The sequence below is a fragment of the Mycteria americana genome, chromosome 14 (genome assembly GCF_035582795.1).
Source record: "Mycteria americana isolate JAX WOST 10 ecotype Jacksonville Zoo and Gardens chromosome 14, USCA_MyAme_1.0, whole genome shotgun sequence".
Lineage (NCBI taxonomy): Eukaryota > Metazoa > Chordata > Aves > Ciconiiformes > Ciconiidae > Mycteria > Mycteria americana.
Window position 1 is genome coordinate 10,730,207 of NC_134378.1, and position 15,524 is coordinate 10,745,730.

At 42.5% G+C, this 15,524-nt stretch overlaps 1 protein-coding gene across 7 annotated transcripts in view; it reads left to right on the plus strand.

The window, feature by feature from the left end:
* The window catches only part of TSHZ2 (teashirt zinc finger homeobox 2), a 233,804-nt gene extending 223,899 nt beyond the window's left edge, over window positions 1-9,905 (plus strand). For 3 of the 7 annotated variants that reach the window (XM_075517627.1, XM_075517624.1, XM_075517625.1), the window contains exon 3: window positions 424-8,210. The gene's annotated coding sequence lies outside the window, so the exon portion shown is untranslated. Of the gene's footprint in view, window positions 1-423; window positions 8,211-9,471 lie in introns of those variants that run through there. The other 4 variants (XR_012777916.1, XR_012777915.1, XR_012777917.1 and 1 more) reach the window with 4 other exon arrangements.
* Window positions 9,906-15,524: the final 5,619 nt, after the last annotated feature.

Sequence of the window (15,524 nt, forward strand, 5' to 3'; positions counted from 1 at the left end):
AGAAGTAACCCAGCAATAGTCGAATAATGAAACACAATGTGGGTACCAAGATGTCCAACTCACCATGACGATTTTAAAGCACATTCGTGTCTGGTAGTAGAAAGAAGCTCGTTATATTGCCCAGGTTTAACCAACATGAGGGAAAAGCAGAGATGCAGAGTAACACGCTCAGTGGGCCCGGCCGAGCCGCAGCATCGGTTGGAGTTTACCCACTAATCCCTGCAGAGTTATGGGCATCAGGATCTGGGGTTTTTTATTCACACTTCTGTGTCCTTGCCTTTTTGTGAGCCTATGGGTGGACAATGTAAAGCAAAACTGACCCGTTTCCAGAAATTTCTATTGATAAAAGTACATATTCAATAAAATCTGGAATCGTGATTAGAAACTTGGTAACGATAGTTGTTATTATTATTCTGCTTGCAGGACAAATGCCTTAGTTCCAGCTCTCCAGCCCAGGCTTCCCACACCCAGCCTGCCTCTGCGCGCGTCACTCCGATCCTGACATTGAACTCACAACAACCTGGACCAAGAAGACTGCCAAAAAAACTCCCGCTATTCTTCTTCATCCTCACTAACAATTTGGTAATGAAGTATTGATTTCCACTCCCCTGCTTATGGACGATATTAGATTTTCATTGATAAACTGCACTGGGGCTGTCTGGTCTCCACTGTCCCTTTTTGCTGTCACTAAAACAAAGTGCCACTGAAGTAAGATAATGACTGAGAACATTGATGTACTTATTTCGTCAATTTGTAACACTTGACAGGAAAAAAAAATTCTTCATAGTTTAATGTCCAAGTGTGCTACACAAGATGCAGTCACACTGGAAGCTTTACTTTTCATGGTAATGTCCATTTCCTATTTATAACCCCTTTGGGATAGTTTGTCTAAAGGAAATGTTTCTATTCTGTGCAGCTATTACTGTTGCACCTGGCTTGCCCAATCCAGTCATTGCACTAGGGATCAATACATCACAGTAAGTACAAGAATTATTAAGTTAAAACAGATTCTGAGCCAAAAAACCTCTGAACAATGTTAATCTTCTGTGCAAGTTGTTCAAATAGTTATGCTTAACCATGTTGCTGCCAAAGATTTGTTTAAAATGGATTATTTTCAGTTTGTTTTATTCCTCAGATATATATATATTTAAATCTCCATTATGGTTTATGATGAGACATATGCGATGGAGTGATTTTTAAACAAAAGTACTATTGTTAGATTATTGAACATTATATAAATATAGGTATATCTATATATAAATATCACTATATAAATATCTATATATAGATATAAAAGAATAAAAGTAGAATTCCTTTCTCAGTTAGGTGAGTGTAAATCTAAATCTCTCTGTTGTAGTCAATGGAGTTACACTGGATTTATGCCACCATAAACGAGATCAGAATCTGGTCTTCGCGCTCTCTGTCCGGCCTGCCGGCACGGACGGGCTGGAAAACACAGCTGTCTTCAAGTCAACCGAGACCTAGGGAGAAGGGGGCTACAAAGATGGCAATTCAAATTTGTGCTTGTAACTTTTTTCATTAAAACTTTGAGGTCCCAATTTTAATTTGTGGAATATTCACGTTAATAATGAGATCTAATTAAGACATCCATTAAAAGCCCGTTAAAGTTAATTTAACGTAAAAATTCCAATAGAACTGTATTAGATTTTCTCCATTAAATTAACGTTATGGATTTTTAACGGATGTCTTAATTATACATTATTATTAACGGGAATACTGTATTACACAGATTAAAATCGGGTCCCGAGTCAACTCACAAAATCTTCCAGGATATGCTAATGTCCCGAGTCTCACCTTACCTAGTGCACTGCTTGGAAAATCAGGCGCAGCCCTGTTTACTCTTGCCGAGCATTTCCTCGCAGCAAAAGCAACCTCCAGTAGGCAAATCCATCTCTGCATTTAACGATGAACTTCCCGTATTCTCAAAGGAAAAATAAGTCTGGATCAAGTTGTAAATCGCTACTCCGTTGCAAATGAAATATTCAAAGTATGCTAGGCGCAAGTTGAGAAGAGGATCTTTCTCAAATAAGAGAGGGCTTTAGGGTGTCTTTTACTATTGTTTTATTTTAGACGTTCAAGGATATAATTGAAGTGCAGCATTCACAAAATCAGACTAAAGATGTTTACTGCATTCCCTGTGGCTTGCTCAGAAGGGCCTGTTTTGGCATTGTTTGGGAAATTTTGACATGATCCCTAAACTCAACATGGAGGAGAAAAAAAGGCCCTTCTTATTTACCTCCTAGGGAAAGTGTTGCCCTTATGCCACATATAATAGCAAATTGCTTTTTTTATGGCATGCATAACCTAGATGGGAAAAAATATGGCGCTTGAGGGAAGGAGGGAAAAAGTAAATGAAGTTCCAGGAATGTCATTCTGAAGTAATGAGGCATGGACAGAAAATATACCCCTCACATCATCGGATTGAGATGGCAGTCGAAATAGCTTCATTGAAGTGTCAGCACTCATCCATCAATCAATCATCCACAAGGAAAAATAGCGACAGTACAACGGGGCGGCTTTTATGGGATTTACTCATGGGCATAGGGAATAGCAGCTCAAATGTAGTTCTGACATGAAAAGCAAGGTGCTGATATTATTTTTTATGATGGGAGGATCATAAAGTGAATTGAGAACAGTGAGGTCTGTCTTTGCTTAACCTATTCAACTGGAAATGAACGGAGCTCAACTGGAAACGAGCAGAGCCTTCAGATGGGTTAAGATTGAAGCCTGCACCGTGCTGAGTACTGGCCATTGACAACAAAATTCTATTAAAGCAAAATCAATGCATTAGCATTGCACTCCTCAGAAGCTGTTAAATTGCACAGCCCAGTTCAGAGTTATTAAGTGAAGTTGCACAAGGTGGGTCCTGCGGCACGGACCCAAAAGCAGCGAGCGCTGCGGTAAAATGTGACTTGGGAGAAACCACGTGCATGTCCCCAGCCCCACTCCTTTCCCCAACCTTTTGGATGGTCTTGAAAAATATTTGGCTTATTGCAGCATCCAACGGGTGAAGTTCCCACCGACTTACGACGGCCCTGATCCTGCGCCCTGTCGCAGCTGGGCGTTTTGCAGTCTGCTTCGGTAGAAACCCTCTGTGCCATACATTTTGCTGCTTGTGGCCACGGCCGAGCCGTACGGATGCCGACACTGGCTGCTGCCAGGAGCGAGGAGCCCTATTCCCGCAAGAGGGTGGCCCTACGGCCCTGGCCAGCCCGCGGCGTCCGCGGCTGGGGCTGCTCGGGGCACCAGCTGCTCGGTTTGGGCAGAAAAGAGGCTTCCCTGGTGCCCCGTAGCCGGCAAGCAGCGGGCTTGTGGTGACGACAGGAAACACGGTCCCACCATCAGCCCCCGGTCCCACCATCAGCCCCCCTGGCCCCAGCCGTGCCGGCACTTGGGACCCCAGAGCTGAACACCTCTCTCCAAGTTTTCGGGAGGGCCAGTCCCCCCGAGGGAGGTCTGGCTGGCCCAGCAGCGTGTTTTGCTCGGGAAGCTTCGCTCCAGCACAGGCAAGTGCAGGAACAGCTACTTCATTTAAAATCTGGCCACAAACCTTTATTACACAGTGCTAAACCTTGATCGCTGTCCTCTGGGAACATTTTAGGTACACATTTGAATTAAGTGATTTTTTTTTTTTTTTACAATATGATATAAAAAAAGAAAATGTACGTCTCTCTCTTTCTCTGTACGAAACTGGATGAGCTGATAGTTTATCTGTCATATAAATCAGGTAACACAGAAAATCTTTGCATCTTTTCTGTGTCGTATCTACTCAATATCTATCGTTCTGACTTTTATTCTTATTGGAGATCATCAAAACATTAATTAAAAGCCTGGTGATCAAACAGCCGAATATTTATGATTCACGTCCTTGCTTATTAACAAGTGGCATATTGATACACCACATATCCAAGATGTTTATGCTCTTGCACTGCAATAAAGCAGTAAGAATTGTTACCCTTACACACTGCTTTGAGAGATTTATTCAGAAACTATAGCTCCCTTCCTGCCACCATCCATGTCAAAATAAGCCGTATCACCTTAAAAAAAATGTTCTATTTTAAAAGAGGGAGATGCAATTAGCATCTCTTTGGAGCCTAATATATAAGAATTTCAGTGGATCAGTCTCGGTGTTTTTTCCAGGTTCTTATTATTTAAGCTGAGATGGAGAAGGACAGTTAACTTTAAAAATGGCTGTCATTAGTACAATAATAATTGTTGGTTTGAAAAAAAAACCTTTGAGAATCCTCTAACAAACCTACCCAGTAATTACTTGTCAATGCAACTTATCATGGGTTTTATTAATTACTTGTAAAAGTATTTACAAGACTGACCTCTGTAGCTTTTTTAGAGATCATGGAGGATATAAGAAGTCATTTTAAAAATCAATAATTATATATTAACACGATAGGGGTTGAAGCCTTCCAAGCCAGTTTTACAGGCTATTGAGTCAACTCTCACACATTCAGATGGCAAGGATTGTTTCCCTAATTTTTGGTCTTTTTTCTTTCCTTAATCATGTTTTGATAAAGTGCCATATTTATTGACTAATTTATACCCACAGTTCAGTTCCTAAAATAGAAGGGGATATTCCCGCTGGGAAGCATCCGTGCAAGCTTTGCACGGAAAGCAAGCTGCCCTCGGTGATCGGGAAAGGACAAAAGCAACAGAGTTTTGGCCCAGGGCAGCCTCTGGGTGGGAGCTACCGAGGGGAGATGTGCTTTCTATAGCATTGCTCCCTGCTAATTACTAACGGCCTGATCCTGCACCGAAGGCGCTGCTCTGGTTCAAGCACAGCAGCTCAGGTCAGCCCTCGGTTTGGTCTTGCTGTGAATATTATCTTGCAATCAATCAAACCTGTTGAGAAAACACAAGGGAAGGAAAGATGGCAACCTAATCTTTGGCAGAGATTTCCTGCCAGCGAAGAAATGACTCTGTTCAGCGCCCGAGGCCAGGCTGGGCTGAGGCCACCGTCCCCGTCCCCTCTTCGCTTGCCATCATGACTCTCAGGCTGGAGAACACGCCGTGGCTAAGTGGAGGTGGATCTCCGTCACATAGGCTTTTGTCTTCGCAAACAGATATACGATGCAATTTATATTTAAAATTCTCTCTATAAAGACAGTATTGATCACAGATTCCAGATCAATATGTTGCAATTACAGCAGGCTTTAAAGGCCATCTGTCCCCAAGCAAGAGCACTGACATAACCACCTCTATATATTTTGAAAAAGTGCTACTGGTATGTGCCCATCTTCTTGCAGTACAACCTGACATATTATTTTTGCTCCCAGGAAGCTGTGTTCAGGAGCTACATAGAGTTGTAATTCCTGGTTACTGGCCACCCCAGAGGAGACCTCAGACCAGCTTCTCGTTGGGTTTCAAAGCCACAACAGGGTCAGTGACACTGTGGTTTTGCTGGCCTGGTTTTCCTGCTCCACCTCACAATTTATCCTGCAGGTTGCAACTTTCCTTTTTGCCAAACCTCAGTCCTCAGTTGAAAACGATCAGCAAGAGCTTACTGAATTTCACTAAAACTAAGAACTTTTCAGTAACGGTGCTGAAGAGTTTCAGCTCGGCATTGCTAGGTGTAAACTGAGCCTTTTTTACGTGTGACAGATTGGACCACAGCGAATGTAACATTTTTAAACTTGTAACTAAAGAATAAATGACATTCATCTAAAGGCAGATTTCAATTCACATTTCATCAGACTGGGGTCCTAATTTGTCAGCACCTGAAGTCAAGATAAGTCTTTCTGTTGATGGCCCTGGATGAGCCACTAGGTAGTTATTCCAGAAAGAAATGCTTCCTGGATTTTCTTTTTTCTTCTCTTCTTAATTATTTCCTGCAGTGGTTGACTTCACACAAGCACAGAGAATTTAGGATTTTTATTCTCCAATTATCTCCTGAAGGAAAGTGAAAGAACAAAAAAATAAAAATAATGGGTTTACAGTGCTGATAGAAGCCAACATACCTTTGCAAATGAACACGGGCCAAGCGTAAAAGCCCAGGGAGAGGGTGTGCATCCCGCACGCGCTGTGCCGCGTCCCGCCGGCACGTTCCTAATCTTCCCTGCAACCGCCTCCCTCGATTTTACTTTAGCCTTCAGCTTTATTTATACCAACTTCTAAAAAACAGAAGCCAGATTCTGAATTCATTTATTCTGGTGTAAATCCAGAGCTACTCCTTTGAATTCAGTATATTTCCCCTCTGTCTACACAGCTCCAAACACTGTCCTCCCGGTCCTAACCTTGGATTCCGAACATGTTTAGGTGGTTTTGAAAACAGCTTCAGCAAACAGTCTCTAGCTTTGTGCAGATTACATCTAAGGCACAGTCTGCACTTCAGAAGTTTTATAGTTATGTCAGGGAAGTGATTGCAAAACTTTGTTATTGATGTGACTATGCTGGTAAAAGTCCTAATGTAAAAACAGTTGTATCGCTATAAAGCACTTTATACTGGTACAGCTTATTTTGCTTTGCTGGACCACTTTTATACCAGTGCAAGCACTTTTATCCCGGTATACTTCAGTCTACACTAGTGGTCATTTTTTGTTTTAACTATGCCGGCAAAAATGTGAAGCGTAGATAAAGTTTAAGATGACACTGTTGTTTCTTGTACCAAAGTGACTGTACAATATTTTCTTTGAGAGTATTTTTAAAAGTGAAATAGCTGTACCACTGGACTTAACTGCAGAGTAATAAACTTCCAGTTCATCATCACTCTCAGCTCATGAAATGTCTTCAGGCCTTTGTAAAAAGCCCTGTTTGAGACACCAGATTAAATACTAATCCTAGCAGGTTGTACATCTCCACTTGAGTTCATACCATCTTGCTGAGCAAACTTTTTTTTTCTTTTTTGATCTAAGTAAAGACAACAAATTCTTTCATTAGACTTAGATGAGATAGCAGGAAAAAAATCAATATTTTAAAAAGAAAATGAAAATAACATCTTGCAAAAATGCAGCTACATTAAATGCAAGGAATGCTTTCCCTTGCAACCCACATCCCCACATGGGCATCAGCCCCAGGTGAGGGGTGCATTTACAGTACTTAAACATCCATGCAATTGTCTCAAATGTGGAAGATTTATATGGGCAATGTTTTCTCTTACTAACTAGTCCGTGTAACATTCAAAAATACATATCTGTATATATCCAGGTAGATATGCAGCTATATACAGATATCTACCCCTATACACATCCATATATTTGTGCATGCACTGGCACACTATATACGTGTGTGTGTATGTCTATCTATTTATAAACAGGCAACGATTCTGTGGCTGAAGTAACAGCTGGGCACTGTTGGCACCAAGCGAAACAGCAGGTATCTTCAGGATGTACAATGCAGTATTTTGGCTTTATAATGCAGCAAATGCTGGAATGTGCAATACAGGTTGCAAAAGCTGACAAGCTAAACAGTTCTTATTTGGCTCAGGGTACTTCACTGTCGTATGTCTCTGGTACAATATGCCCTTTTGTCTAGTGCTCAGGCACCACTGATTAATCCTTTGTTGGGTTTTTTTTCTGTACATTTGTTTTGGTTTTTATTATCTTGAATATGTCAGCACGAATCATGCAAGAGCCATCCCCATTTTAAATAATAGAGCATAGTTGGCCATAATAGTAAATTCGGCAGTTTTGCTCTGCCCCGGCGCTTGTGGTATGTAGTAAGTTTGTTATTGGCAGCATCTTCAGGTTACATCTGTGACCCGTGGTGTTAGGTCTAGAATTTTGTTTAAAAAACAATAAAAAAAAGAATCAGAAGGTCATTTCTCTTTAAAAAAATTGTATATACTACAAATCGCAAAAAGGAAAGATTAAACACATTTTTTATATTAACAACGCAAACGGGACTCCTTTCCGAGAGGACTCACGGTGACTTTATCTGTAGAATGTTTCAGTGCTTATGCACTAATTTTGTAACAAGTGCATGCTGTATAGAATATATTGCCTGTATACTTAGAGTGGAGGGGGGGCCAAGCTGCTTTTCATGGTGCACTGCAGCTTGTTTGGATGAAAAGTTACGCCTTTGATGCATTTTTATACTGTACATATTTGTATATATTAACTATATTGCCATGTTATGAACACAGATTTTGTTATATTTGCTTGTTTCGGTTTCCTACAAAAATTGGTCCATGATGGGGGATATTATTTTTTTTTTGTATAGAAAACATGCTTGTAATTTTTGTTTGTTTGTTTTCTTGGTCATCATCTTTTAATGGTTCATAAAGGAATTAGAGATGAGTTTTTGGAGGAACTCTGAGAAGCAAGTCTGTGTTTGCATGAGACCTGCCCAATTGCTGGCTATAAAGGGGGGCGGGGGGAAGAGGGGAAATCTAAGTCAAGTTTTGCTTTTAAAGCATGCTTAGTCCCATGGGAAAACTCATACATGTACAATTATTCTCTTTGTATTTTATCTAATAGTGCCTGAATTTTTTTTTTAATGTCTTCTTGCAGAAACAATTCATAATTGTCAAAATTTGAAACATTAGCTTAATTTTGTTTTCATGACCTCTCATTTCTCCTCCTTATTTATTTTGTTGCTGTTTATAATGGGCCCCAAGGCCATTTCTGACATTGCAGTGTTCTTCTTCCACATTAAGGATGTTTTTAAAATTACTGAGATTATTGAGCCAACAGGCTGTTCTAATCAAAACCATGTTTCACTTGGGCTTGGTGGCGAGGCGGGCTCCTGCCGGGGAAGCCCTTTCTGCTGGGGGACCGTACCACCTAGTGGCCCCGCCGCCTCATGGCAGAGCTGCCTCTTCCCGTATTTGCCGGCTCTCCCAGCGCCTAGCTGGCAATTTTGCTTCCAATTATTTGCTTATTATAACTAACTTAAACTAAACAAATTGATAATGTTAATGGCATTTTTTTTGCTTTGGTTGATTGCTAAATAAATTCGTATAATTTATACTAGAGGAGATTACTGCTTTTATTGTTTTGGGTTCCCCCAAACCAATTATTAACAATCAGGACTATGTATCTCATTAAATTTAAATCAGGTCAAACCTATTTATCTAAGGCCTTTTCTGATTTACAGGAAGATGACTGTATTCCAGTGCATTTAAGATGTATTTCTGTGTATGATTTTGCAGCGTTGAAATCTATTAACGGTGATTTTTTGTTCTGTATTTTTACCACGGTAAATACATTGTAAAAAAAAAAAAAAAATCCCTCAACTTTACCACAGAAAACATTACTTTTTATGCCCAGGGATTTTTTTTTTAATAAAATCACTGCAGTTTTAGAACTGTAATTAAAGCCCTGAATAATAGATCACACATCTTTATCTGTTGTGTTTAAAAGGAAAAAAAATAGCCCAAACTGTTCACATAATCCTGAATGCCTCATTTCCATAAAAAAGGTTTCTATACATATATTATTTACATTTTTAAACATGGTAATTCTTTCCTTTGTGGCATAAAATGTCTCTTTTCCACTGCAGCTATTGGAAAGCGACTGCTCACATCTGAAATGTTATCGTAATTTGCATCAGGAAACCCAACTGCAGACATTAAGGACTTGGGTGTGTTCAATTATGATTTTGCTGGAGGCTGTCCCTCATTTTAATGCTGCACTCATTGAACTACCTTTCTGAAATCTAGCTGATATGGTTCACCATAGACATGCTTCACAACATCATTAGCTTTGCAAATGGCTTCATTTCAGTCAATGCAGACTTCAGTTTTGGCCAATTGTAAAATGGAAATTTGAAAAGGAAAAAAAAAACAGATGCACTTAAAACATGAAAAGAATTATTTATATGATAAAAATATATTTAGATTTTCAAAGCACAAGACTGAACAGAAGTGCTCTTTTTATGCTTTCTGAAGATGTTACTGTTAAAAGTCTTTCTACATCAGGCTTAATAAATCTGTAATGACATTTGATGGATTGATTTTTGTGTGGGTTTTTCATTTCTTTCTTTCTTTTTTTCCCTTTTCTTTCTCTGCAGAGAAAGAAAAAGACTGACCTGGAGAGGCTGTGGGAGTAAAAAACCACAGGAATGTGCCTGTTTCAGTAAAACTCACAAACGGTTTCTAGCAGCCTCCCTTCCCCTAAATAATAATCACTTAAAATAAGGAAAAGGGAAAAAAAAATCCGACTACACCACCCTGCATTTGTTTCTACAGATCTTTTTCTTTCCCTCAGCTGGCTCCTCTGACCACTCCATGCCTGGGTTATTTATGGTGTAATCTACAGCGAGGCATTGGGCTGCTGTCACACAAATTCAAGGCTCGCTAGCCATAAACCAGGCATGATTGAGATACCAAACACCCTTCTCTCAAGTGCTCCACCTCAGACGGATGGCTCTGTTTAACACTTAGTTTCCCTAAGCACTCCCTCGTCCCCCGTAACGTCCCCCCGCGCGGGGCCATGTGTCACACGCCCGAGTGCGGCAGCACACGCCGATGCCGCCCCGGCCGTGCTGGGTTATTTACTGCCGATGAGTCAAAGCTCTCCGTGGCAGAGATTCCTGAGACTTGTACTCATTAAATTTTGATGGGCACAGGATCACCTGTTAGCCATACTTAATTGCCGCTGCTCCTCCTCGCCATGATAAAATGTACGATGAGCGGCAGAGCCCATCTCCAGACAGCCCGGCTGGCTGCGCGGCCACGGGCAGCCGTGGTCCCCAGGGCAGAGCATCCTCCCCGCGCTGCTGCCAGCCCTTCTGTCCCTTCCACACGCTCTCTGGTCACTGAAGGAGAGGGCAGCTGGCCCCACTCAGAGGGGAGGGAAGCGCTGGATGCGTCTCCCTACCCAGCCATCACCCTTCTCCTTGGCTTTCCTCCAAATCTCCTGCCTTTCCCAAGCCCCCCTCGGGGTCTGTCCAGCCTGGCATGGAGGGCAGGGGCCACCAAGGCAGCGCCCATCCCTTCTGCAGGCACCCAGCCCCAACGCGCAGAGCCAGAGCCGACGAAAGGCTCCACACCCTCCTCGCCCCGCCACCCGCTCCTTGGTGTGGCCGTCCCACACCCACATGGACCCAGGGCTGGCCCGCACAAGCCGCCCTTCAACTTCTGCATGCCGGGTAGTTCATTAGTGAATACACTCACGAGACACTGCCTTGGATCCTGCAATACTGACTTTTTTTTTTTTAAGTGATTTTTTTTTTTAAAGGAATATATTGCACACATTTCAAGAAACCCCTCTAGGGTAAAATAAAAAATATATATAGATGGCTAAAATAACAAATGAATCATAAAACTTAGAGATGGAAAAGGACTATTAGATCATCCAATTTATCTTGCTGTCTGCCAATACAGGTTTGTTCCCCGCAGACCGCTCCCCGGGGCTTTGTCTAGCCTTTCTGACTTAACTCCAGCGCGCGGGGTCCTCTGCCACTTTCCTGGGAAGAATAGTTAATGGTTTAGGCATGTTTTATAGGTACAGGGCCAAATCCTGGCCTGAAGGGAGTCTCACCTGCAAGGTGCACAGGCGTTGACCCCAGATATTTTAATGACTCCACAAAGCAGCAATACACGCGCCACTTGCGCCTGTTTTCACCTCGTGCCCTTGCACGCGTCTGGCGGCCCACGCCACCCCGTAAGGCTGCAGGGCCGGGACCACGGTCTGCAAGGAGCCGAGTCCCCTCGCCCCGGAGCCCTGGGTCTGGCTGGCTGGGCAGGATTGGGGCTGGGCAGGACCAAGCGCCTAGCCATGCTGCAGCGTTCCCATATTGATGGAGACTGCCAAACCAGCTGTAGGCAGCTCTCAGCAGGCTTAAGAGGCTGCTCTAATTTATTCCAAGGGTTTGAACTTGCATCTCTTTTTTTTTTTTTTTTTTAATTATTGGTGATACACTCCAACAGAAGAACAAACAAACAAATAAAATCAACCCTTCAGCTTCTCAGATGGATGTTTTGGCTACAGGGCAACTTTGAAAGCTGGTTCAATTGTTTTTGCTTTCATTTTTTGCTGCTCCTTAAAACTGTCTTGATTTAATAAAAGTTAAATGTTTTCATAGGAAAATCAGGCTGGGTGGTTTGTGACTCTTTTATGTACAACACGAATATTACATTATTCAACAATTCAGGAATAAATTTAATTCTGTCTACCTTTGCTGAATGTTTTACAAGTTAAATAGCTGGTCTGACAGGGAAGTCCAGGTACTAAGGAGAGATCGATTAGCTCCAGAAGGGCACCAGGGGCGTGGTACAAAGGCCTTCAGGTGGGACATCACCAAGTCTGTGGGAGGCAGGAGAGGAGAACCTGGGACCAGGGGCTGGGGTTTGCCATGGGGTTATCCAACTCACCCTCCTGAGACACCACAGAACGGGAAGGACCCGCGGTTTGCTCTGAAATTTAAAATCTACAGCCGGCTGCCCTTCACAGACAGCCCCGTTCATCACCCCCATCCCCTCCATGAGCGAGGGGGTACCCAGGCCGGGGACAGCTCTGCGTGGGGCCATCGCTCACGCCTGGGCACGCACTGAGCTTTCCCCGGAGTTTGTACACAGCTGATGCCCTGCGTTTCTGAGCCAGCCCGGGGCATGGCTGCTGAGCACACCACACCCAGCACAGCGGCTTGAGAGGTTTATGTCACTCAGGGCAGTTTATTAGGAAGATTTATGGTCAGGAAAACAAAAGTTTAGAGGAACAAAAGGCAACCCTACATACCCTCAGCATCTGTTCCTGGCTCACACCGACTCCTCAGCCCCAGCTCAGAGGCAGTTCTGGAGCAAACCAAGCTTTTAGCTGGGCTCCAGACCTCAGGCTGTCCTCATGGAAAGAGAAGTAACAAGTATCACAAGGAAAACAATCCAAAATGGAGTATAAAAGTTCGGGCTGTATTAAGTTGCTCCCCACTACTGGGAAGAATCTTGCGTTCACAGGAAGGAGTCGAGGCGCTGAGGATGATGATGGAGACTTCCTGGGATGCAGCACACACAGGCAACCCAGCTGCCGGTGCTCGCCCCACCCAGGGCACTGAGCTGGGAGATCCTCTCCTCCTCCCTCCGCCAGGCCACATGGAGAGCGGGAGTGTGCTGGTGTCGGCAGTCGTGCACAGGGCCAGGCTTTTATCACGGCAGGCAGAAATAACCAACCACACCAAATAACTGCCAGATTTAGGCTACGTGCACACGAGGGCTGGACAGGGCCCTCCTCAAACGATGTCTGCTCATCTGCCCTCTTTCTGATGATCAGCAGTGCACATGGCACCATAAATAAGTAAGCAGGAAAAGGGATGTGCTCATACGGGATTCAGTCAATATGAGGATACAGTGGCAGCGTAAAGAAGGCACAAAACGGGGTGAGAGCTCTCGGTAGGTACCCGGCGCCCCGCTGCCCTGGGACTGTGTGGTACCTTAAACATCAGCTGCATGCCCTAAAGGAGGAGTTCTTAACCAAGCTGTGCTTTGGGGAAACACAGTTCAAATACTGCCTTTATTTTTTCTCAGCACATCAGACCACTGCAGTCTTGTGGAGCAAGGTCTAGACCACTCCATTTTGTAAAATTTAGGAGTTTGGCAGAAATGAGTTTTCTGCAGCCCAAACAGTAATCCAGGTGAAGCCCTTTGATGCCTCCTCTGGTTGTCCTGCAACAGACACCTAAGTCCCTAAACTATTTAAGTGCATGGTGGGTCTAAAAGGCCCTAGTAAGGGAGGAGGAGGCTTCTTGCAGAGACGCTCAGATGAACCTCAACACTCACAAGAGCATTTGGGAACCAAAGACTAGCTACACGCTGAAAATATTTATTGCAATGGTACTGTCGCTTGAAAGGTATGTAGAACATTCTTAATACAGAAAAGACGTGCTTTTGCTGGCAAAATGGTGCTTTTATGGCCGTAACGTATTTAGGGAATTTGTATAGATGTAGCGATGGACGCCACCTTTGAAATGTTGGCGAGACTCTGGCCTACTGCTTGTTCCTGCAGCGACCAGACAGAACAGGGCTGCGATGCTGAGGTTGGACATTTCAGGTGCTACTGCAATTGAAACATTAAATTACATAAAAGAAATATTGCCCAGAGGAATATGCCTTAAATATGAAGTTCATTTTTTTTTTAAATTGATGCCAGTTTTATGTTAATACTCAACTTTCATTTATAATGATGCAACCTCAGTTACCAGAGCTGGCTCTCCACCAAAAAGTCCTTTTTGCTGGTAGACTATCACTGATCTTTATTTTTAAAGCTTTCAAAACTAAATTCACTGAGTCTGGCTTTTTGAGTGTGCAGTTCAGTAGTGCGGTGCAATTCAGGTGTGATTAAGGTGGCCCAAGACCGGGCTCTATAATTCCAAAAATCACTGACAAGTGGAAAAAAAAAAAAAAGCCAGAACTAAAACCAAATCCAAAACATTTCTTTGTACCAGGACATTCAAGTATTCCCATTTAGTTGACAAGAACTGAACAGCATTACAAGTGTTTGAGAATGTTGTTTGCTTATTTTTCTGAAGTAACTAATGAAATAGCAATAGCTCTGGATGAACTCATCCCAGAACACACTCAGGTTAAATTAACAAAATGAGAAGCCCCTGAGCTTAGGAAAACAGCAATAATGCTAGGTTAGAGAAGGGGGAAATAACTTTTTTATATAAAAAGTCCATCTGTAAGCAATTGTGCTAATGCTTTAAAGATGACCAGCTCAGGCTTTTGGAGTCAAACAGGAAAACAACCAAAATTCTTATTGGGAAAGAAATTTTTCAACCTGAAAACAGATTCTGTCAAAATGTCAAAGGCCCAGATTTAGGTTCTGCTAAGAGAGACTTTTACAAGACCCAGTTTGAATAGAAACGTTGAGTTCAATTACCTTTTAACCTCAAGCAGAGGGAGGGAGACAAGCAGTACAACCCCAAACACAGTGCTGCAGGTACATCAAAAAAGAAACCGAAATTAAGAAGTACCAAATCTCATCCTGATCCGACTTTGTGGAATGCACAGAGCGAACGCACAACGCTAACATTGAGAAGTGCAGAGGGAAGGTGTTTCGGTTAAGGTGTTATTTGCACTGAAGTTTACCAAAAAATTGAGCCTGGAAAATAGGTTAGCTAGACAATAAAGGTAATGGAAGTGCAGAGCCATTTCTCCTTGTTTAACTGAGAACGGAAACCTGTAAGCAGATGGACAAAACACCTTGACCTGCTGGCTGAAATCTGGGGAGTTTCTGGAGGTTTTGGTGAGAGGTAGTTGGAAGAACACAGGAGGAAAACATGCAAGTTTGGTGAAAGTGTATTTCTGAATTAATTCTAATTTCACTCAGTTGTTCTGACCTTCTCTTTTCCTTAACTATTTATGCTTAACTTTGACATTACAATTTCATTCGGTTTGCTCAGAATTACTTTATTTAGCAATGTTTAATTAGATTTTTGAGAACATACATCTATATATTAAAAATTCAGAAGTACCCTAAACTGAAATAACATTTCGTGACAAAATGTGAACTATTTTTTTTAATTGAAAGGGGGGGCATTTTTTGCTTTAAGTGACAACTGTTTCCTGATTTTCCAGAATTATCAGAAAACCAAGCAGCCTGTTGTTTCCCCAGCTG